General features: G+C 46.5%; 1 protein-coding gene across 1 annotated transcript in view; it reads left to right on the top strand.

Moving 5' to 3' along the window:
• Positions 1 to 9610: 9610 nt before the first annotated feature.
• Positions 9611 to 22780, top strand: part of arhgef49 (Rho guanine nucleotide exchange factor 49) — a 211559-nt gene continuing 198389 nt past the window's right edge. The window contains exon 1 of the mRNA XM_072259729.1: positions 9611 to 9759. The gene's annotated coding sequence lies outside the window, so the exon portion shown is untranslated. The remainder of the gene's footprint in view (positions 9760 to 22780) is intronic.

The raw sequence follows: 22780 nt of genomic DNA, 5'->3' as shown, positions 1-22780 counted from the left end.
GAGGGCAGCACTTAGCAACTCTCCTCCAAAGAGATGCCTGATCTCCAAGCCTGCTTGAGCATTGTTTGAACTTCACCTGCTGAGAGAATAATGTGGGGGCTTTAAATATCTGAAATAATCTTTCACTGCTTCTACATGCTTGTTTTAAAAAATGTAACCCTACAAAGTCAGCACTCAAAATCTAGAACATAGAGCATTACAGCAAAGTACAGGCCCTTCAGCCCATGATATTGCTCCGACCTTTTAACCTACTCCAAGGTCAATCTAACCCTTCCCTCCTACATAGTTCTCCATTTTTCTACCATTCATGTGCCTGTCTCAGGGTTTCTTAAATGTCCTGAATGTATCTGCCTTGGCAGGGTGTTCCATGCATCCACGTGTAGAAAACATACCTCAGACATATCCCCCTATACTTTCCTCCAATCTTCTTCAAATTATTCCCCCTTGTATTAGCCACTCCCACCTAATTTATTATCACTGATTTACATGACATAAAATTTGTTGTTGTGTAGCATATAGTTCAAAGATGTAACAGTTCAAAGATGTAGCATACAGTTGAAAGACGTAACATTAGATTATAAGACGTAACATTAGATTATGAAACGTAACATTAGATTATAAGACCATAAACATAGGAGCAGATTTAGGCCATTTGGTCCATCAAGTCTGTTTTGTCATTTGATCATGGCTGATTTATTATCTTCCCCAACCCCATTCTCCTGCCTTCCCCATGTTACCTTACTTCTTTACTAATCAAGAACCTACCAACCTCTGCTTTAAATATACCCAATGACTTGGCCTCCACAGCCGCCTATGGCAATAAATTCTTCAAATTCAACACCCTCAAGCTAAAGAAATTCATCCTCAACTCTAAAGGGACATCCTACTATTTTGAGGCTGTGACCTATGGTCCTAGGCTCCCCCACTACAGGAAACATCCTCTCCATGTCCAGTCTCTCAAAGCCTTTTAATATACATTAGATTTTAATGAAGTCACCCCTCATTTTTCTAAGTCCAGAGGTACAGGTCCAAAGCCATCAAACGTACCTCATATGTAACCCTTCCTCTCCCAGGATCATTCTCATATGTAACCCTTCCCCTCCCAGGATCATTCTCATATGTAACCCTTCGACTCCCAGGATCATTCTCATATGTCTCTTCTGCACCCTCTGCAATCCTTCCTACAATGAGGTGACCAGAACTAAACATAGTACTCCAAGCGTGGTCTTATAGAGCTGCCACGTTGTTTCGTGGCTCTTGAACTCAGTCCCCCAACTACTGAAGGCCAACGCACCATCTGTCTTTTTAACAGCCAACCCTATCAATTTGCGCAACTTTGAGGAATCTATAGACAAGGACCTCAAGATCCCCTTGTTCCTGCACATTTTTATTTATTTGTTTGTTTATTTATTTATTGAGATATAGTGTGGAACAGGCCCTTCCAGCCACTCTGCCCAGCAATCCCCCAATTTAACCCGAACCTATTCATGGTACGATTTACAATGACCAATTACCCTACCAAATGGTAGTTCTTTGGACTGCGGAGAAAACTGGAGCACCTGGAAGAAACCCATGCGCTCGTGGGAAGAATGTACGAACTCATTACAGGGAGTGTCTGGAATTGAACCCAGGTCACTTGTACTGTAAAGCTTTGTGCTAACCACTATGCTACCGTGCCACATTGCTAAGGATCCTACCATTACCCATGTATTCTGCCTTCAATTTCAACATTACAAAAATAAATAAATAAATAAATAAAGCTAAGAAAAAGAAATAATGAAGCAGAGTTCATGGATTCATGAACCATGCAGAAGTGAAGAAGCTGTTCCTGAATTGTTGGGTTGGGATCTTCAGGCTCCTATACCTTCTGTCCAATGGTAGTTATCAGACGAGGGCGTAACCAGGACGGTGAGGGTCCTTAGTAATGAATGCCACCTTCTTCAGGCATTACTCTTGAAGCCACTGCCCAATATATCCTGAGCACTCCTCCCACCCCTACACACCATCTGCAGTATCTACAGGAGGTGTTTCCTCAAGAACAATCAAAGGTCAGCAGCATCCACGCCTTGTCATCTTCTCACAGCGGGGGGGGGGGGGGGGTCAGAAACCTGCATTCCCATATCACAAGGTTCAACAACAGCTACTTCCCTTTAACCACTCAGTTCAAGTCAAGTCAAGTTTATTGTCATTTCCACCATAAGCTGCTGGTACAGTACGCAGTAAAAATGAAACAACGTTCCTCCTAGTGCTACATGAAACAACACAGAACTACACTAGACTATGTGAGACAGCACAAGGCTACACGAGACTACATAAAACAACATAAAAACTGCACTAGACTGCAGACCTGCACAGGACTGCATAAAGTGCACAAGACAGTGCAGGGCAGTACAATAATTAATAAACAAGACAATAGGCACAGTAGAGGACAAATTACAATATAATAATAAATGATGTAGGTATCGGTCTAGACTCTGGGTATTAAGGAGTCTGATGGCCTGGGAGAAGAAACTGTCGCACAGTCTGGTTGTGAGAGCCCGAATGCTTCGGTACCTTTTGCCAGATGGCAGGAGGGAGAAGAGTTTGTATGAGGGGTGCGTGGGGTCCTTCATAATGCTGTTCGCTTTGCAGATGCAGCATGTGGTGTAAATGTCTGTATTGGCGGGAAGAGAGACCCCGATGATCTTCTCAACTGACCTCACTATCCGCAGCAGGGTCTTGCGATCCGAGACGGTGCAATTCCCGAACCAGGCAGTGATGCAGCTGCTCAGGATGCTCTCAATACAACCTCTGTAGAATGTGGTGAGGATGGGGGGTGGGAGATGCACTTTTCTCAGCCTTCGCAGAAAGTAGAGGCGCTGCTGGGCTTTCTTTGCTATGGAGCTGGTGTTGAGGGACCAGGTGAGATTCTCCACCAGGTGAAAACCAAGAAATTTGGTGCTCTTAACGATCTTAACGGGAGGAGCCGTCAACGTTCAGCGGAGAGTGGTCACTCCGTGTCCTCCTGAAGTCAACAACCATCTCTTTTGTTTTGTTCACATTCAGAGACAGGTTGTTGGCTCTGCACCAGTCCGTTAGCCACAGCACCTCCTCTCTGTATGCTGACTCGTCGTTCTTGCTGATGAGACCCACACGGCTGTGTCATCGGTGAACTTGATGATGTGGTTCGAGCTGTGTGTTGCAGCACAGTCGTGGGTCAGCAGAGTGAACAGCAGTGGACTGAGCACACAGCCCTGGGGGGCCCCCGTCCTCAGTGTGATGGTGTTGGAGATGCTGCTCCCGATCCGGACTGACTGAGGTCTCCCAGTCAGGAAGTCTAGGATCCAGTTGCAGAGGGAGGTGTTCAGGCCCAGCAGTTTCAGCTTTCCAATCAGGTGCTGAGGAATGATTGTGTTGAATACCGAACTGAAATCTATGAACAGCATTCGAACGTATGTGTCATTTTTGTCCAGGTGCGTTAGGGCCAGGTGGAGGGTGGTGGCGATGGCGTCGTCTGTTGAACGGTTGGGACGGTACATGAACTGCAGGAGATCCAGTGAGGGCGGCAGCAGGGTCTTGATGTGCCTCATGACGAGCTTCTTGAAACACTTCATGATGATGGATGTGAGTGCAACGGGATGGTAGTCTTTGAGGCAGGACACTGAAGACTTCTTCGGCACGGGGCCGATGGTGGCGGCCTTGAAGCACGTTGGAACGATGGCGCTGCTCAGGGAGATGTTGAAGATGTCAGTGACAACATCTGCTAGCTGGTCTGCACATCCTCTGAGCATTCTGCCAGGAATATTGTCTGGTCCAGCAGCCTTCCGTGGGTTGACCCTGCGCAGGGTTCTCCTCACATCAGCCACGGTAAGACACAGCACCTGGTCATTTGGAGGAGGGGTGGTCTTCCTCGCCGCCACGTCGTTTTCCGCCTCAAAACGAGCTTAGAAGTTGTTCAGCGCGTCTGAAAGGGAGGCATCACCAGCACAATCAGATGATGTTGTCTTGTAGTTGGTGATGTCCAGAATGTCCTTCCACATGCGCCGCGTGTCGCCGCTGTCCTGGAAGTGGCTGTGGATTCGCTGGGCATGTGCACGCTTTGCCTCTCTGATGGTCCGGGACAGTTTGGCCCTCACTGTTGTTAGGGCTGCCTTGTCGCCTGCTCTGAAGGCGGAGTCACGGGTCCTCAGCAGCGCACGCACCTCCGCGGTCATCCATGGCTTCTGTTTTTTCTAATCAAAATATACTTTATTAAAAATAAAATTATGTACAATAAACCATCCTTTACAGATGTTTCCATTACGGTCTATACATTTCCACACGTTTAGCCACCCACGTGGCACTCTGTTGTATCACCTTTCCACACCATTGTTGAGGGGTATACTCCCGCCACCCGACCCCTCCCACTCCCGCGGGAGAAGAACCCTAATCCGTAGTCCTTCCCCACCGGGCCCTTGCGGTGGCTGCACCAAGTTTCAGTGCGTCCCTCAGCACGTACTCCTGCAGCCGAGAATGTGCCAGTCGGCAGCATTCTCCCACCGACATCTCCATGTGCTGCAAGATCATCAAGTTTCGGGCCGACCAAAGAGCGTCTTTCACCGAGTTGATGATCTGCCAGCAGCACCGGATGTTGGTCTCCGTGTGTATCCCCGGGAACAGCCCGTAGATCAGAGAGTCCTCTGTTACGCAGCTGCTGGGCATGAAACGTGACACTAGCCCGTTCATCCTCCTCCACACCCTCTCTGCGAACTGGCAGTGTGCAAAGAGGTGGGTCACAGACTCCTCCTCACTGCAGTCCTCCCGTGGGCAGTGGTGTGCGGAGACGATGTTCCGAGCGTACAGGAGGGATCAGACTGGGAGAGCCCCTCTCACCGCCGGCCAGGTGAGGTCTTGGTGCCTGTTGGTGAGGTCTGGCGATGAGGCATTTTGCCAGATGAACTGGACGGTCTGCTCAGGGAACCACCCCACTGTGTCCATTACGTCCTTCTCCTGCAGTGCCTGCAGGACATTACGTGCCGACTACAGTCTGGTGGCCTTGTGGTCAAAGACATTCTTCTGGAATAATTTTTCTACGTAGGACAGGAATGCCAGCAACGACCAGCTGACTGGGGCGTTGCGCAGGAGTGGGGCCAACCCATCCTTCGTAGCCAGGGTGACAGGTAGAACCTGGGCACATAGCGGTACTTGGTGCCCACATACCTGGGTTCTACACACAACCTGATGCAGCCACACACGAAGCTGGCCAGCAGAGTGAGGGCGACATTGGGGACGTTCTTGCCCCCATTTTTCCAGGGACTTGTGCATGACGGTCCGTCTCACCCGCTCCATCTTGAAGACGGAATCTGAAGACTGCTCGGGTGATTTCCGAGCTGTAGGTGCGGGGGACGGGCCACACCTGCGCCAAGTACAAAAGCCCTGAGAGCACCTCACATCTGATAACCAGGTTCTTGCCCGTTATCGAAGGGACTGACCTCCCCACAGTCCCAGTTTCTGTTTTACCTTGGCAGTCCGCTCATGCCAGTTCTTGTTGCACGCCTCAGCCCCTCCGAACCAGATCCCCAACACCTTCACGTGGTCAGATCTGACGGTGAAGGGGACACTGGATCGATCGGGCCAGTTGCCGAAGAGCATGGCTTCGCTCTTCGTGCGATTGACCCTGGCCCCCGACACTAGCTCGAACGGTTCGCAGATGCTAATCAGTCTGCGAATTGACCTCAGATCAGAGCAGAAGATGGTGACATCGTCCATGTACAGGGAGGTTTTCACTTGGGTCCCTCCACTGCCTGGCAGCGTCACCCCTCTTATGCCCTCATTCCTCCTGATGGCCTCGGCAAAGGGCTCTATACAGCACACGAACAAAACAGGGGAGAGGGGACAGCCCTGCCTGACTCCAGACCTGATGGGGCAGCTGTCTGTTTCCCACCCGTTTTCCTGGACTGTACTGCGGATGTCTGTGTAGAACAGTCTGATCCAATTCCGGATTCCCTCCCCAAATCCCATTTAGGAGAGTACGTCCACCATGTACGTGTGTGTGGCTTTCTCCTGGTCCAAGCTGACCAGGCAGGCGTCCACCCCCCTGTCCTGTACGTAGGCGATGGTGTCCCTCAGCAGCGCGAGGCTGTCCGAGATCTTCCTGCCCGGTACAGCACAGGTTTGGTCCGGGTGGATCACCTGACCCTGTTGGCGATAGCCTTGGACAGGATCTTGTAGTCCACATTCAGGAGAGAGATGGGCCTCCAATTCCTAATGTCCTCCTTTCCCCCCTTCTGCTTGTAGATGAGGGTGATGATGCCCTTCCTCATGGACTCTGACATGCAGCCGGCCAGAAGCATAGCGTTGTACACTTGCAGCAGGTCAGGCCCATCCAGTTCCACAGAGCCGAATACAACTCAGCCGGTCAGCCGATGGACGATAGGAAGTTGCGGGTGGTTGTGGATTCTGTAGCCTTTTCGTCGTACAGACCTGCATAGAAGGACCTGCAGATCCTCAGTATGTCCGTCTGCGAGGACGTGAATGAGCCGTCCTCTTCCCTAAGGTTGTGGATCAGAGAGCTCCCCCTGTGCACCTTTTGGAAGAAGCGTGAGCACGTCTTCTGTGTCAGCGCGTGTGTGATGGTCTTGGCCGCAGTGACGTCGTCGATGCACTTGCTGATGAGGCTAGTCACTGATGCCGTGTACTCATGCCATCGGTTGCAGCCTCCCTGAACATGTGCTAGTCAGTGTGCTCAAAGCAGCCTTGCAGAGCAGAGATGGCTCCTGCTGGCCAGGTTTTCACCTGGTCTGGAGCGCCTGACGAGCGGTCTGTATGCTGGGATTAGCATAACAGAGATGTGGTCTGAGTAACGGAGGTGAGGGTGGGGCTCCGCCCTGTACGCGTCGGGGATGTTTGTATAAACAAGGTCCAACGCGTTCTCCCCTCTCGTTGCAAAGTCTACATGCTGATGGAATTTGGGGAGCACTGACTTTCAGGTTCGCGTGGTTAAAATCCTTGGCGACAATAAATAGACCATCAGGGTGTGCGTTCTGCAGTTCGCTATATAGCCCCGTACAGTTCACAGAGCGCCTCCTTCGCATTAGCGCTGGGTTCTTGCTCCAACCCGCACAATATTAATTATCACCTCAGTATAAAGCACTATGACCTTCTAAGGTGAATCACTTTTCCAGATTCATAACGGCAGGTTCATAAGAAAAACACAAACCAATCGTAAAGAATGCACAATTTTTACAACAAAGAACACAATTGGAACAGAAAAGAAGTCCACCGTTGTGCAAATGGTCATAGTGTTGTGGATTGTGCACTTCAGGAAGGGAAGTCAGCAGAACAAGCACCAGTCCTCACCGAGGGGTCAGTGGTGGAAAGGATGTTCTGAGGTTCTGTCCTGGGTCCAATGCATTGATGCAATCACAAAGAAGGCATGAGTAGCCATGCTCATTAGGACCGAATTTCTACACATTCCTACAGATGTACCGTGCAGAGCGTTCTAACTTGGTTGCATCTCAATGACCGGTACATGGAGGCTCCAGTCTACTGGATTGAAAGACACTGCATCACGGGCACAACCCTCACCACCGTCAAAGAGATCGTCAAAAGGCAATGCCTTAAGGTAGCATTCACCCATCTGGGATATGTCCTCTTCTCATTACTACCACCAGGGAGGAGGTAGAGGGGCCTGGAGATGCACACTCACATTACAGAAACAGCTCCTTCTTCTCTGTTACCAGATTTCTAAATGGTTCAAGTACCCATGAACATTACCTCACTATTCCCTTTTTCACTTTTTTTGTAACTTATAGTAATTTTTATGTCTTGCCGTGTACTGCTGCCACAAAACAACAATTTTCACAGCGTCTAATAAACCAGATTCTGATTCAGATGGAGTATTGGGTTAATTCTCAGAACGAATGTGAAGGCCCTATAAATTTGCTGGGGTGGTGCCAGGGAAGAGGGGGATCTTCCCTGTGCAGGGGGATCAGGAACTAAAGGGCAAAGGTTGTAAGTGAGATGGGAAAGAGTGAACAGGAACTTGAGGGGCAACATTTTTACAGAGAGAATGGAACAAGCTGCCAGTGGATGTGGGCGAAGTAGGTGTGATAACAATATTTAGAATACAGTTGGGCAGGTACATGGATAGGGAAGATTTAGGGCCAAATGCAGGCATTTGGATGATGCAGCTTGCTTGGCATGGGCTAATCAGGCTGAGGGCCCCTCTCCCTGCTATGACAATGACACAAGGTTCGTCTGGGAAGGTTGGTTTCTCTTTGGAGCAGAACCTTCTGGGAATGGCCAAATTCATGACTGGCTTAGACATCAGATATAAAAGGAAGCTGACCCATGTTCACAGGGTTTGCACTTTTTAAATGTAACTTTTTATTCTTAATCACTACTGAATGTTGTCTTTGTTGCATGTTACACAGTGACCAACACACCACAGCAAATTCCTAACACACGTAAATGTGTCAGGCGAATAAAGTTCACCCTTGATCTTTGACCAGTGCTTAGATTGCCTGACTGCCGTAGGCAACCAGCCAAGTTCAAATTGGAGTCCGCTGGAGGCAGAATATGGACTGTCTTGGGGTTAGAGAACTGTGTATGTGCGTGGATGGGAGGTGTCTTGTTGTGCTCTGATGGCTGTGCTCTATGTTATCCTGCCAAGGCATTGTGTGCATACGGCATTGGCGTTGGAATAAGTGGTGCAACTTGCAGGCTGCCTCCAACACACCCTTGCATGTGTTGGTTGTTAATGCAAACGATGCATTTCACTGTATGTTTCGATGTACACGCGATAGATAAACTTAAATCTTCGATCTTGAGGTGTTGGAGGATAGGATTAAAAAGAATGAGTGCCCGCTAGTCAATCTACGCATGATGGGCTGAAAGGCCAGCCTCCATGGTTTATGGCTTCCTGAAGGGAAATAGGTTGCAAACCAGTGAAAATAACTTGTAGCACCACAGAGAAAGAGCAAGATAATGGGGCTGAGGAGAATGCTCCACAATGGACTAGTACAGTCTTGATTGGTGGATGGCCTTCTCCAGTGCTTCAACAGTTCAGTGTTTCTACCAACTTCCGTTTTAAGTAATGGATGGTAAATGAAGTAATTAATATTCACGTCACAAATTAGAATAACCTTTAGATGTTAATAACTGAATGATATTCTTCAGCATCCCACTGGGGAGAACATTTCCCCTCAACATCCCGACACCCGGCCAGAAGTCACAGGCACTCAGCTCGCCGCCGTTAAACAGAAGCACTTCTACAAGCTGTGGACACCAATTCTGCGGGAGGTAAGGTCGTTAATCACTTGACAAATGCGCCGCGAAAATGCAGCATGAATGTGTTCAGGGGAACGTCCCCGCTGCTGGGTGCCTTTGTAGGTCCCTCTGGACAAACAGCAGCCCGCACCGGCAACTCCGCCCCTGGCAAAGGATTCCCGAATTCATTAGCACCCAGATTGGTCTCGGACCCCCCCCCCCCCCCCCCACCTTAGCAAGGAGTGATGCTTCTTAAATCTGCCGGGGATCTGATCCCGCTCGATGCTGTTGCCTAGTGACTGCGGATTGTCACCGTGGCTCTGGAGGAAGAGGGAGTGTTTGCAATGCGAGGTGCTGTTGGAAACAGACAACAAAGGCGAGAGAGAGAGGTACCCGCGCTGTCGCCTTGAGCAGCAGAGGACCTTCCACATTTCTTCCTAGTCGGGGAGGAGGGAGCCCATATTCTACTGGATTTGGTTTGCTGCGCAGATCTTCAGGAGGACTGACGGGCGGACACCCTATCGCTTAGCGGTAAGACCCAGCGCCCCGCTTCCCCTGGCCGTGCCGGGACGCGCGTCCTCCTGCCGGCAGCGCTGAGCTCAGGAGCGGCGAGAGTCGGAGGCAAAACCCGTAGCACGGTATTCCCCCACTCCCCCTCAAAAAATATCGTTCTCAGGGCGAATCTTAACAAAAATCTGGCAGGTACAGGAAACAAAGATAAAGACACCGACGCTGAAAATGCGGCGTTGAAAGAGAGAAGATTCGTTTGTCCAATTCCAACATTACTAAACTGATTTTCTCATCTCCTAGTTTGTGTTACTGTATATATACACTACAGATGTGTATGTAAATATTGTATCATAAACACTAGATCAGAATATCTCCTACATATATATACATGTCTTATATACTATATATTTATTTTATTTATTAATGTGTTCATGTTTTATGTAGATATATATGTATGTAGATATACACTGAACGTAAACGTCGGTGTACCCATATCTGTGTGTGAATGAGTATTCTATATATAATCTGTCTATGTATATAATCTTGAGCCTCCTCTCTATATTTAATATCTGTCAGCAGCATGCTAATCTCAGGGGATTTCCGTAGATCTTGCCTAAATCGTGTATGTGAAATTCCGAGGGTATTGTGGCTTCCACGCGAAGATATACCTGTGCACTGTTTTTTCTCTCTGCGATGTTGAAACATTGGTTACTTTGCTCTGCCGAAACTATGCGTCTATTGTCTGGGGCTGCACGTTCTCGCAGACTACTGATTAAGGAGGAAAGTTCACTCCGCAGTAGGTGTTGTTGTTCTTAAAAGACAATCAGAAGGTGAAGGGCATGAACCTTAGTATCTCTAACTTCCGTAATTTCTCCCCCTCCCCCCTCTCTTTTTCCAGTCCCCATTCTGGTTCCCTCTCACCCCTTCTCTTCTCTTCACCTGCCCATCACCTTTCTCTGGTTCCCCTCCTCCCTCCCTTTGGCCCATGGTCCAATCTTCTCTCCTATCAGATTCCTTCTTCTTCAGGGCTTCATTGCTTCCACCTATCACCTCCTGGCTTCTTACTTTATTCCCCATCCACCCTCCCCCTCACCTTGTTTTACCTATCACCTGCTAACTTGTACTCCCCACCCCCCCCCCACCCACCTACCTCTTATTCTGGCTTCTTCCCCCTTCCTTTCCAGTCCTGATGAAGTGTCTCAGTCTGAAATGTAGACTGCTTCTTCTCCCTTCCACAGATGCTGTCTGACCTGCTGAGTTCTTCCAGCACTTTGTGTGTATTGCTCAAGATTTGCAGCATCTTGTGTTGATGACCATCAAAACGTTTTGTCTCTCATCTCTCCATCCACTCACCCTGCTCCTGCATCTGGGGAGTCACTCCCACAAGGTATCTGAGGGGGCCAGTGAACATCAGGGCAAAGCTCAACAGATCCTGGACAGGCACCAGGTGGAAAGACCAACTGATGACCTCAGGCTCAACCCAGCATTGCACAGCTCAGTCTCTGCAGCAAGTACAATTTAGGATTGGTTAGATTTAGGCATCATACATCCTCCTCCAGTATAATGTTAGTAGTGCAGTTGACTTGTACTGAGCAATTGCCCTCACTGAGTCAGAGTCACAGAACATTCTAGCACAGAGACATGCCGATTGGCCCATCTAGTCCATACCTGATTGTTATTCTGCTTAGCGTTATCGACAGGCCATATCTCTCCATACTCATTGCATTCATGTACTTATTCAAATTTCTCTTCCCTTGGTCAATTAGATAGATTGGACACAACAAGACCACTCAAGAGCTGGCAGCCACCTTTCCTCACTTGTTGTAAGTAGCCAGCTGTGGTTCTTTGGGGAGGTCTGCTCTGGGCCAGAATGAGATGAGGCTGGAGTCTTGAGAACAAAGACCCAGGTTGTCCCTTCCAGTGGTGTGGGAGGGAATTCTTCCTTGTCTAGAGTTGCCCTCCATCAGATAAGGTTTTAAATTAAGGTCCTTCCTGTTCCGCAAAAAGTGGTGGATACAGCCCAGTCCATCTCAGGTGTATCCCTCCCCACCACTGAGCACATTTACAAAGAGTTGCCACAAGAAAGCATCACCCATCATCAAGGACCACACCATCCGGGCCACACTCACTTCTCACTGCTGCCATCGGGCAAGAGGTACAGGAGCCTGAGGTCCCACACCACCATAGAGTCATAGAGCATTACAACACTGAAACAAGGCCTTCAGCCCAATAATTATTATTCTGCCTAGTCCCACCGACCTACACCTGGACCATAACCCTCCCATCCACGTACTTAACCCAACTTCTCTTATAAATGGTCCAGGAATAGTCACTACACTACAACAATTGGTCTTCCGAACCAGCTCAACATTGAACTGAGTCCGCAATCTGTATACACACTTCCAAGGACTCTATCTCAGTAATATCTGCGTACTTTTCTGTTAATATTTGCATTATTTGTCTTCTTTTGCATATTCATTGTTTGAAGAATGTACTGTGTAGGGTTAGAAAGTGAAGACCTTTCTCTGGCTAAGTGAGAGGCTGGTGAGAGAGCAGAGGGGTAGGATTTCCTCTCTCACTCTTCCTGTGTGCCCTGGCCAATATTTATCTTTGATCAACCTCACTACACAGTGTGGGAACTTATCGATGCCAGCCACGATTCCAAACTAAGATGATCCCATTTGCCTGTGTTTGGCCCAGATCCCTGTAATGAGGTGGCACGATAGTGTCATGATTGGCATAGTCATAGTGATAGTCATAGTCATACTTTATTGATCCCGGGGAAATTGGTTACCCTATTGGCATAACCCTATTACAACTCTAACAACCCGGGTGCAGTTCCACTGACGTCTGTGAGGAGTTTATACATTTTTCCCATGGCTGCACGGTTTTCCTCTGGGTGCTCTGGTTTCCTTCCACATTCCAAAGACGTACTGGTTAGTGGTGTAATAGGTCACATGGGTGGAATTGGGTGCTGGATGGGCCGGGAGGGCCTGTTACCATGCTGTATCCCGGAAGGATGAAAGAAAGAAACAAACCTCTCCTGTCCATGTACCTGTCCAGCTGCCTTTCCAATGTTGTAATTGTACCCAACCTCTACCACCTCCTCTGTGCGATATATGCACCACCCCCGTGTGATAAACCTGACGTTTAAATCTTTCCCCTCTCACCTTAGTCATGGCCCTTTAGATTAAGAATCTCTTATCCTGGGAAAGACTGTGATCGTCTCACTTGCCACGCTCCTCACAAACTCAACCTTCAGCCTCCACCAACCTAGGGAAAGCAGTTCCAGTCTATCCAGTCTCTCCTCATAACTCAAGCCCTCCATTCCAGGCAAAACCCTTCTGAATCCTTTCTGCACCCTCTCCAGCTTAAACACATCTTCAACAAGAGGCATCGTAGGACAAAAGATCTGCTCCTGTGGTGTTCTACACTCCATAGATGTGGGCTCCAAGACCCCTCTGTCCCAACACACTGCTAAAAATCCTGCCGTTGACCTTCTAATCTGCTTTCAGGTTCAAATGTCCAAAGAGTATCACTTCATGCTCCATCTGTCACTCTCTCCCCCAACTCTGCATCTTGTCAACGTCCCATTCTTACCTTTGACAACCTTCTACACCACCCTTTGTGTCATTGGACAACTCCTCTGCAAGTTTGCTATCATCGACTGTGCCTTCACATTCCTCCCATTTGCAGAATACAAGAAGCAGTGACAGGCCATTTAGCCCTGATGTCTGCTTCACCAATCAACAAGTCCACAGTTTGGACATAGTTTCCTGAAAGTGGCAACACAGGTAAACAGGAATGGTGAAGAAGGTGTGTGGCAGGCTCACTTTGATAGGTCATGGCATTGAGGACAAGTCTTGGGACCTCATGAAACAGTTGTTGAAGACATTGCAGGACCCCACGGGAGCGTATCAGTCAGAGTACTGCTTTACAGCACCAGCAATCCAGAGATTAGGGATCAATTCCCATCGCTGTCTGTAAGGAGTTTGTACATTCCCCCTGTGACTGTGTGGGCTTCCCCTGGGTGCTCCGGTTTCCTCCCACACTCTGAAGACACACAGGTTAGCGTTAGTGAGCTGTGGGCAAGCTATGTTGGCACCAGAACAATGGTGACACTTGTGGGCTGCCCCCAGCACATCCTCGGGCTGTGTTGGTCATTGATGCAAATGACACGTTTCACTGTGTGCGTCGATGTTTCAATGTACATGTAAAAAATAAAGCTAATCTTAAACGACACACACAAAATGCTGGTGGAACGCAGCAGGCCAGGCAGCATCTATAGATCATCGTTTCTGGTCGAGACCCTTTCTTCAGCTAATCTTAACATGACGCTGGTAAGACAGCACCCTGAGTCGTGTGCAGTTAAGACCATAACACTCTAACACCATAAGACACAGGAACATGACTGGAACATGACTAATCTTGACATGACACTGGTGAGACAGTACCATGAGCAGTGTGCAGTGAAGACCTTAACACTGTAACACCATAAGAGACAGGAACAGAATCAGGACATTCAGACCATTGAGTCTGCTCTACTCTTCAATCATAGCTGATTTGTTTTCTCTCTCAAACTCTTTCTCCTGCCTTCTCCCCGTAACCTTTGACACCCTGACTGATCAACAACGTATGAACCTCCACTTTAAATATACCAAATGACTTGGCCTCCACAGCCATCTGTGGCAATGAATTCCACTGATTCGCCACCCTCTGGCTAAAGAAATTGCTCTTCTTCTCTGTTCTAAAGGGACAGGCTTCTATTCTGGGCTCTCCCACTACAAGAAACAATTGTGCCACCCGTACTAATCACTCCACCACAATGGTGTGTTGAAAGGGAAAAGCAATAACAGAATGCAGAATATAATTGAAAGTTCAAAGTAAATTCAACATATATGTTACCATATTCTACCTTACTAACGCTATAATGTTCCAATTAGAAGAAAGTGCAGTTGATATAAATAGTAAGGTGCAAAGCCATAATGAGGTAGATTGTGAGGTCAAGTGTCTATCTTATCATACTAGGGGGCTGTCAATAATCTTATAACCATGGGGTAGAAGCTGTTCTTAAGCCTGGTGGTATGTGCTTTCAGGCTTTGGCACTCTTTATCTATCTAAATACTGATTTATATGTTTAATTGTTTGTTTCTTGTAACAAAGTATTTTTTTCTGTCCTGCGCTGTACTGCTGCTACAAAACAACACATTTCATGCCGTATGTCACTGATAACAACACCGGTTCTGGTGCTGATTCTGCCTGACGGAAGAAGGGAGAAGAGAGCGACTCCTGAGTGGGTGGGTCACTGATTATGTTGGCTGTTTTCCCGAAGCAGGCAGAAGAGTAGACAATCATCAGAACTACAGAGGATCAGGGGGAGTGGAACAGATAGGATGAGGGATTCCTTTTCTGCTTCACCGATGCCACCGGTGTAGGTGCTGTGCAAGTGAACCCAATTCAGCCAAGACCATGAATCAGCTGCAGTATTTAACAATCCTAATCACAGTCATTACTGCACCAAGCTGATTGATGCGGCAAATAAATGGCAGCTACGAGCCCGGCTGACGAAGGGTTTCAATTTGTCTCTTTTCCCAAACGTGATACGAACCCAGAAGGAAAAAGATCTTTATGTTCAGGATGGAAATCTGTCCAAAATTCTGTCCATATAATGCGATCCTTGGATAACTCACCGCTATACTGTGAATGATGAAACTCACTCAGCACCAGAAGCTCAGAGTAGCATAACGATGTATCGAGTATAACTGATTCCTCATTGCACCAGAGACCTTTGTGATCAATCTCTGCTACACCACCAATAAACCATTTTTCTTTCATCATGTGCCTAGCTAAGAGTAATTAGAGCATAGAACAATAAAAGGTTGGCACAGTACATGCTGTTCAGCCCATGATGTTGTGCCAACCTTTTAACCTACTCTAAGAAATCTAGCCCTTCCTTCCCACATATCCCTCAATTTTTCTTTCATACATCTGCCTACCTCAGAACCTTAATATTCCTAATGTATCTGCCTCTACCATCACCCCAGCACCCAGCATACTCTAAAAAAAATATGTCTCTGACATCTCCCCTAAACTTTCCCCCAAAGTAAATTTATTATGAAAGAGCATTTATGTCACCATATACAACATTGAGGTTCATTTCCTTGTGGACATACTCAGTAAGTCGAAGAACCATATTAGAATCAATGAAAGACCGCACCCAAAATGGCAGATAAACGACCAGTGTGCAAAAGAGAACAAATCGTGCAAATATAAAAGAGAAAAGAAATAATAATGATAAATAAATATCGAGAACATGCAATGAAGAGTCCTTAGGTTGTATGTATACATCTTTGCTTTCTAGATGTCCCAGGGTCGAGTGAAGAGCCAATGAAATGGCATCTGCTGTTGACTTGTTGTCATAGTAGGCAAATCGGAGCAGATCCAAGTCTTTTCTCAGGCAGAAGTTGATATGTTTCATCACCAACTTCTTAAAGCACTTCATCACAGCGAGTGTAATTGCTAATGCACGATAGTCATTGAGGCAGGTTGCTTCACTCACCTTTAAAGAGGTTGTCTCTTGTTCTCGCAATCTAACTCATCGTGGTCTTGCACGTTATTGTCTGCCTTCACTGCACTTTCTCAATATCAAAGTAAATTTACTAACCAAGTACATATATTTCACCATATACTACCTTGTGATTCACTTTCTTGCAGGCATTTACAGGAAGATAAAGAAATACAGTAGAATTTATGAAAAACTATATATAAACAAAGATAGAAAGTGCAAAAGAAGGCAAATTGTGCAAATATACAGTATATTTAAACCATTCTGAGAACATGAGTTGTAGAGTCCTTGAGTCTGTAGGTTGTGGGATCAGAATTGAGGTGAGTGAAGTTCAGAAGCCTGATGGTCAATGGGAAAGAGCTGTGCCTGAACCTGGTGGTATGCAGCCTAAGGCTTCTGTACCTCCCGCCTGATAGTAGCAGTGAGAAGAGAGCATGGCCTGGATGGTGGGGGTCCTTGATGATGGATGCTGCTTTTTTTAGGGAAGTGCTCAGTAGAGGGAGGGCTTTGACTGTGATGGAGGGGTTGTATCCACCACTTTCTGTAGACCTTTCTATTCCTGTGCATTGGGGTCTATAAATGTAACGCTATATTGTGCATTCTGTTACTGCTTTTCCATTGTACATTCCACCAATGTGATGAAATGATCTGTATGGATGGCAAGCAAACAAAGATTTTCTCTGTCCCCTGATATACTTAAACTTCTGTGACCCTATTTAAAATCAGGCATAGGTTCTAGGTTCACAGATAACAGTGCTTTTACATCTCCATAGAAACCAGGCTCTTTCTGTGCCATCAATTTCAGTGATGTTGTGAAGTTCCTGGGTCTGAACTTGAACCCATGATTCACATTTGAAAGTGTAACCATAGACTTACACCTGATACTCAGAGCGTCTCATAATACAACAGGTTTGCCAGTGAGGAAAAGAAGCTGCTAATGTGATGAATAAAGGGGACAGTAAAGATCATTGATGGCTATGGAGGAGGATTGTGGAGTCATAGATCACTACAGCACCAAAACAGGCCCTTCAGCCCATTTAGTCCATGCTGAACTATTATTCTTCCTTGTTCCACTGACCTGCACCTGGTCCATACTCCCTCGCATGCATGTAGTTATCCAAACTTCTCTTCAGTGTTGCAATCAAACCTGCATCCACCACTTCGCTGGTAGCTCATTTCACATTCTCACCATCCTTTGAGTGAAGAAATTCCCCTTCAATATTTCACCTTTTACTCTTAACCTATGATCTTTATGCTACTTGTCTTGTCAAACCTTGGTGGAAAAAGCCTGCTTACATTTACCCTATTTATACCGCTCAGAATTTTGTGCACCTCTATCAAATTTCCCTTATGCGCCAGGGGAAGAAAGGTCAACCTTTCCCTATAATTCAGGTCTTCAAGTCCCAGTATAATCTTTGTAAATTTTCTCTGTATTCTTTCAAACTTATTGATTTCTGTAGGCGGGTGACCTGCAGTGCACACATACGCCAGATTAGGCCCCGTCATCGTCAATGTAACATCCCATCTCCTGGTCTCAGTACTCTCATTTATGAAGGCCAGCGTGCCAGAAGCTCTCTTGACCACCCTGACTACCTGTGATACCATTTTCAAGGAATTATGTATCTATATTCCCAGATCCCTTTGTTCAATCACATTCCTCAGTGCCCTACCGTTCACTGTCTAAGTCCCACCCTTCCTGGTTAGTCCTGCCTTCCTGCCTCACACTTGTCTGCATTAAATTCCACCAGCCATTTTTCCGCCCATTTTTTCACTGCCCACTAGGCCACCAATGTAGGTATCATCCACAAATTTGCTGATCGACTTTACCACACGATCATCCAGATCACTGATATTGATGACAAACAACAGAGGGCCCCGCACCGATGTCAAATCCAATTTACTATGTGACCCTATACGCCAAGCGACTGAATTTCAAGAACGGAAAAGCCTATAAAAACTGTTGGACAGAGCCCAGTCCATCCGAGCACATCTACCTGGAGCACTGCTACAGGAAAGCAGCATCCATCATCAGGGATCCCCACCACCCAGGGCATGTTTCTTCTTGCCACTGCCATCAGGAAGCAGGCAGAGGAGCCTTAGGTCCCTCACCATCAGGCTCCTGAACCAGTGTGGATAACTTCACTCACCCAAACTCTGAACCGACGACACACTGAATTGCTTCCAAGGAGTACTTGTTTATTACTCGCACAGTTTGTCTTCTTCTGCAGATTGGCTGTTTCTCAATCTTCGGTTGTGCGTAGTTTTTCCTTGATTCTGTTGTATTTCCATATTCTACTGTGAATGCCTATAAGAAAATTAATCTCATATGGTGACACATATATCCCTTGATGATAAACTTATTTTGAACTATTCTTGACCAACGATCTGGCACCTTGTCAAACGCCTGATCCCAGTCCCACTCCAAGTTTTGATAGTTTTCCTTGCTGTCTGAGTCTGGGGAAAGGTCTGGAAGAGGAACAAGGAAGGCAAAGGAGAAGGGAAAGGTTGAGTGTGGGGTGAGAAAGGACTAGACAAGGGTCTGGGAAAGGAGAAGGGGAAGTCCATGAGACTATAAGTCACATGAACAGAATTAGACCTGTTGGCCTATTGAGTCATTCCAACGTTTCATCATGGTTGACTTATTATTCCTCTGAACCCCGTTCCCCAGCGAGATCACCCCCCACCATTCTTCTAAGCTCTAGCAAGTACAGGCCCAGAGCCATTAAATACTCCTCAAAATTAACCCTTTCCTTCCTGAGATAATTCTTGTGAACCTCCTCCAGACCCTCTTCCATGCCAGCGTATCCTTTCTTAGATAAAGGGCCCAAATCTCCCTACAATACTCCAATTGCTGTCTGACCAAAGCCTTATAAGTCCTCAGCATTACGTCCCTATGCAAGGGTGTGTAAACAGTAAGTTTCCAGGGAAGGGGACAGGCTGTAATCATGGGAATCCAGGGCCACTTGTTGAGTCTGGGACTTGCATTGTGCTTCACTGGGTCAAAGAACAGAGAGAAATTTCTGCTGGTGTAGGAACAGTCTTCACAAAGCTGCACTCAGCACATATAGAATGCCTGTGGGTTGCAGCAAGATCACACCAGGTTGTATGAATGGAATTTCAATGATGTTATTGATTTTAGGAGAAAGCGACATCAATAAAATTAGCACTGTTCACAAATCTCTCCTGGAAATTCCAAGAAATAGATGAGTCAAGTTATGACAAACAGTGGGGATTAAGGAGCCATCACCAATAAACTGCAGTCTCGTTAATTATGTTGTTAGGTGCATCTTTTAAATAGCAAGTTAATTAAGTCCCTGTCTAAGACATTAAGGCATGAGATCCACAGCAACTAGTCTGTGAGTAATATTATAGATATCACCAGTCGTTGCAGTGGTTAGTTATCAGATGAACAACCCAGTAACCACAGCAGCTTACAGTAAGTAACAAACCAGAAATAAATTCAAATCTCATGAGGGCATTTGTGGATTTTAAATGTGATTGATTAAATAATGTTGAATTTAAAAATTAATTTTTGGATTGAGCAAATGAATCCCACATGAACTGAACAGGTTGTTTCCTATTTCATATCTTAATATAGAAAACATAGAGAGTGACAGCACAGTCCAGGCACTGCAGCCCACCATATTGTGCCAACCTTTTAACCTGCTCTATGATCAATCTAACCTTCCCTCCCACATAACCCTCCATTTGTCTATCATCCATGTGCTTGTCTATGAGCTTCTTATTTGTTCCTAATATATCTGCCTTTCACACCACCAGTACCTGCTCACCACTGCGTAAAAGAAACTTACCTCTGATATCCCTCCAATCTCCTTAAAGTTATGACCCCTTTTTTCCACCCTGGGAAAAAGTCTCTGGCTATCCACTCGATCTGTGCCTCTTATGATCTTGTACACCTCTATCTGGTTACCTCTTATTCTCCTGCAGCTTGGTAGGTTATGGGCCAAATGTAGGCTGATTAGATTAGCTCAGATAGACACCTTGGTCAGCACAAAAGAGATGGGCTGAAGGAATTGTTTACAGGCTGTATGACTCCATGACTCTATAAGCCATTGGGTTCAAGACAGTGTTTAAAGAAGGCCAGAATGGTGAGAAAGTAATCAATACAAACGAGTTTATTTATTTATTTAGAGGTAAAGCACTGAACAGGCCCTTCCAGCTCAACGGGACACTCTGCTCAGCAACCCACCTATTTAACCCTAGTCCAATCACAGGACAATTTACAATGACCTACTAACCAGTATGTCTTTGGACTGTGAGAGGAATCTGGAACACACAGAGGACCTCCACACATTCACCGGGAGGAAGGAACAAACTCCTCACAGAAATTGAACTCTAAACTCCAAACTCGGGAATGCCCCAAGCTGCCACAGTGTCACCCTAACCACTGTGCTATCATCGTCGAGGCTACCCTCGAGGTCGAGGATGATGGTCTTCGTTCCGTTGATCTACTTATGGGCTCTCAAGTGGCTTATGAGTCCAATCTTGGCTTTGAAAGTTCTTCCGCATTCAGGACAGGTAGTTCCAGATGGCAGATCGGGCTTTGGTTGTTGCTGCCTCTCTTTCCATTTTCTTCTAACTCTGCACATCTGTTGGCTTTGAAAGTTGCTGTTCCTTCTCGGATGATGGCTTGCCAGAGTTTCCTGTCCTTGGCATTGGTTTCCCAATTGTTGATGTCGATGTTACATTTCTTCATGTTGGCTTTTAAGACGTCTTTGAATCTCTTCTGTTGTCTGCCTCTTTTACGTTTGCCTTCTTTAAGCTGGACTGCCAGTATTTTGTTATCTTTTTTCGATGTGATAGAATTAAAACACATTGGTAATCAGCGTCAACACCACTCAATAACACTGCTGAATTACTGTTAATCAGATTTATTTGACTGAAAACAATGGGATTTTGTCAGCTTTTCTTCTGCCTGCCAATTGGTGAGATAATCCATACTCTGGCTGTCCCAGGGCAAGACATTACCAAATCCTTGAGGCACAGAGAAGGATAAATTATACTGGAGATTTAACGTTGCACGTTTGAGTGCTGGGGGAGTGTTTCATTGTTGGAGGAGCAATATTTTGGGTGAGCTAAGAACTCACATTTCATGGAGTCATAGAGCACTACAACAGAGAACCAGACCCTTCTGACCATCTAGACCATGGCAAACTGTTATTCTGCCTGATAATAGGGCCTCAAACTCCAGACTTGCTGAAGTATCTGGACAAGCACTTAAATAACCAAAGCACAGTCATCCACAGATCCACTTCTGGTAAATGGGGTTAGTATTGTAGCTACCTGTTGTCACGACATGTGAATATGTGAATACCTGACCTGGGTGTAAGTGATAAAACTTGTGGACTGTGAGGAGCACTAATCAGCAGATTGGTCTCCAAAGGTACAATGGAGAAATCTGATCTTCGACAACTGGGCAAGTCTTTCGTCTTCCACAGCTTAGCTGACTGCCAAGGTTAGGTATTTCTGAAAACTTTGAAATTATGATGAGTAAAACTGTAAACAAGATATATTGCAGCTTTGTAACTCTAGGTAGGCCACTTCCAGAGTATTGCACCCAGTTCTGGTCACCCCATTACAGGAAGGGTGTGGAATGCAGAAAGTGCACAGAAAAGGTTTATCAGGATGCTGCCTGGATTGGAGAGCATTCGGGAGAAGGAGAGACTGGACCAACTTGTGTTGCGTTCTCTGCAGCAGTGGGTGCTGAGGGGAGAGCTGATTCTGAGAGGTAGAGATCCCTGGTATCTTTTCCCAGGGTTGAAATGTCTAATACCAGAGGGCATGCAATTAAGGCGAGAGAGATACATTTAAAGGAGACGTGCAGGACAAGTTTTTTTTACGCGGAGTGTGTTGGGTGCCTAGATTGTGCTGCCTGGGGTGGTAGCGGAGGCAAGTATGAGAGAGGCCTTTCAGAGTCTCTTGGGTAAGCACATGAATGTGTAGAGAAATTAGGGATATGGACGTGGTGTAGGCAGTAGTGATTAGTTTAGTAGAGAGTTTAATTAGTTAGGCAGAACATTGTGGGGTGAATAGCTTGTTCATGTACTGACTGTTCTGTATTCTTACTCAGCATCAAAGGAGTTGGTGGAATTAGTTCCAATCATTACCTCTGGATAGAGACTTAAATAGGCAAAACATAGGAGTGACACATGTATAATGCTGGAGGGACTCAGTAGGTCAGGCAACATCTGTGGAGGGGAATAAACTCAACATTTTGGGGCAAGATCCTTCCTCAGGTCTTTGGCCCAAAAAGTCTCAGCCTGAAACGTCAACTGTTTATATTCCCCCCCCATAAACACTGCCTGATCTGCTGAGGCCCTTCAGCATTTTGTGTGTGTTGCTCTGGATTTCCAGCATCTACAGAACCTCTTAAGGCTTGGAAGGACAGGGTGCTAATGCGGACAAATGGGATGAGCGTGGATGGGCAAAGCATTGGCATGGATGTGGTGGGTTTAG

This window comes from Mobula birostris, chromosome 6 (genome assembly GCF_030028105.1).
Source record: "Mobula birostris isolate sMobBir1 chromosome 6, sMobBir1.hap1, whole genome shotgun sequence".
In the NCBI taxonomy this organism is placed as follows: Eukaryota; Metazoa; Chordata; class Chondrichthyes; order Myliobatiformes; family Myliobatidae; genus Mobula; species Mobula birostris.
Note: the sequence above shows the minus strand (reverse complement) of the source record. Positions and strands in the feature narration are given on the sequence as shown.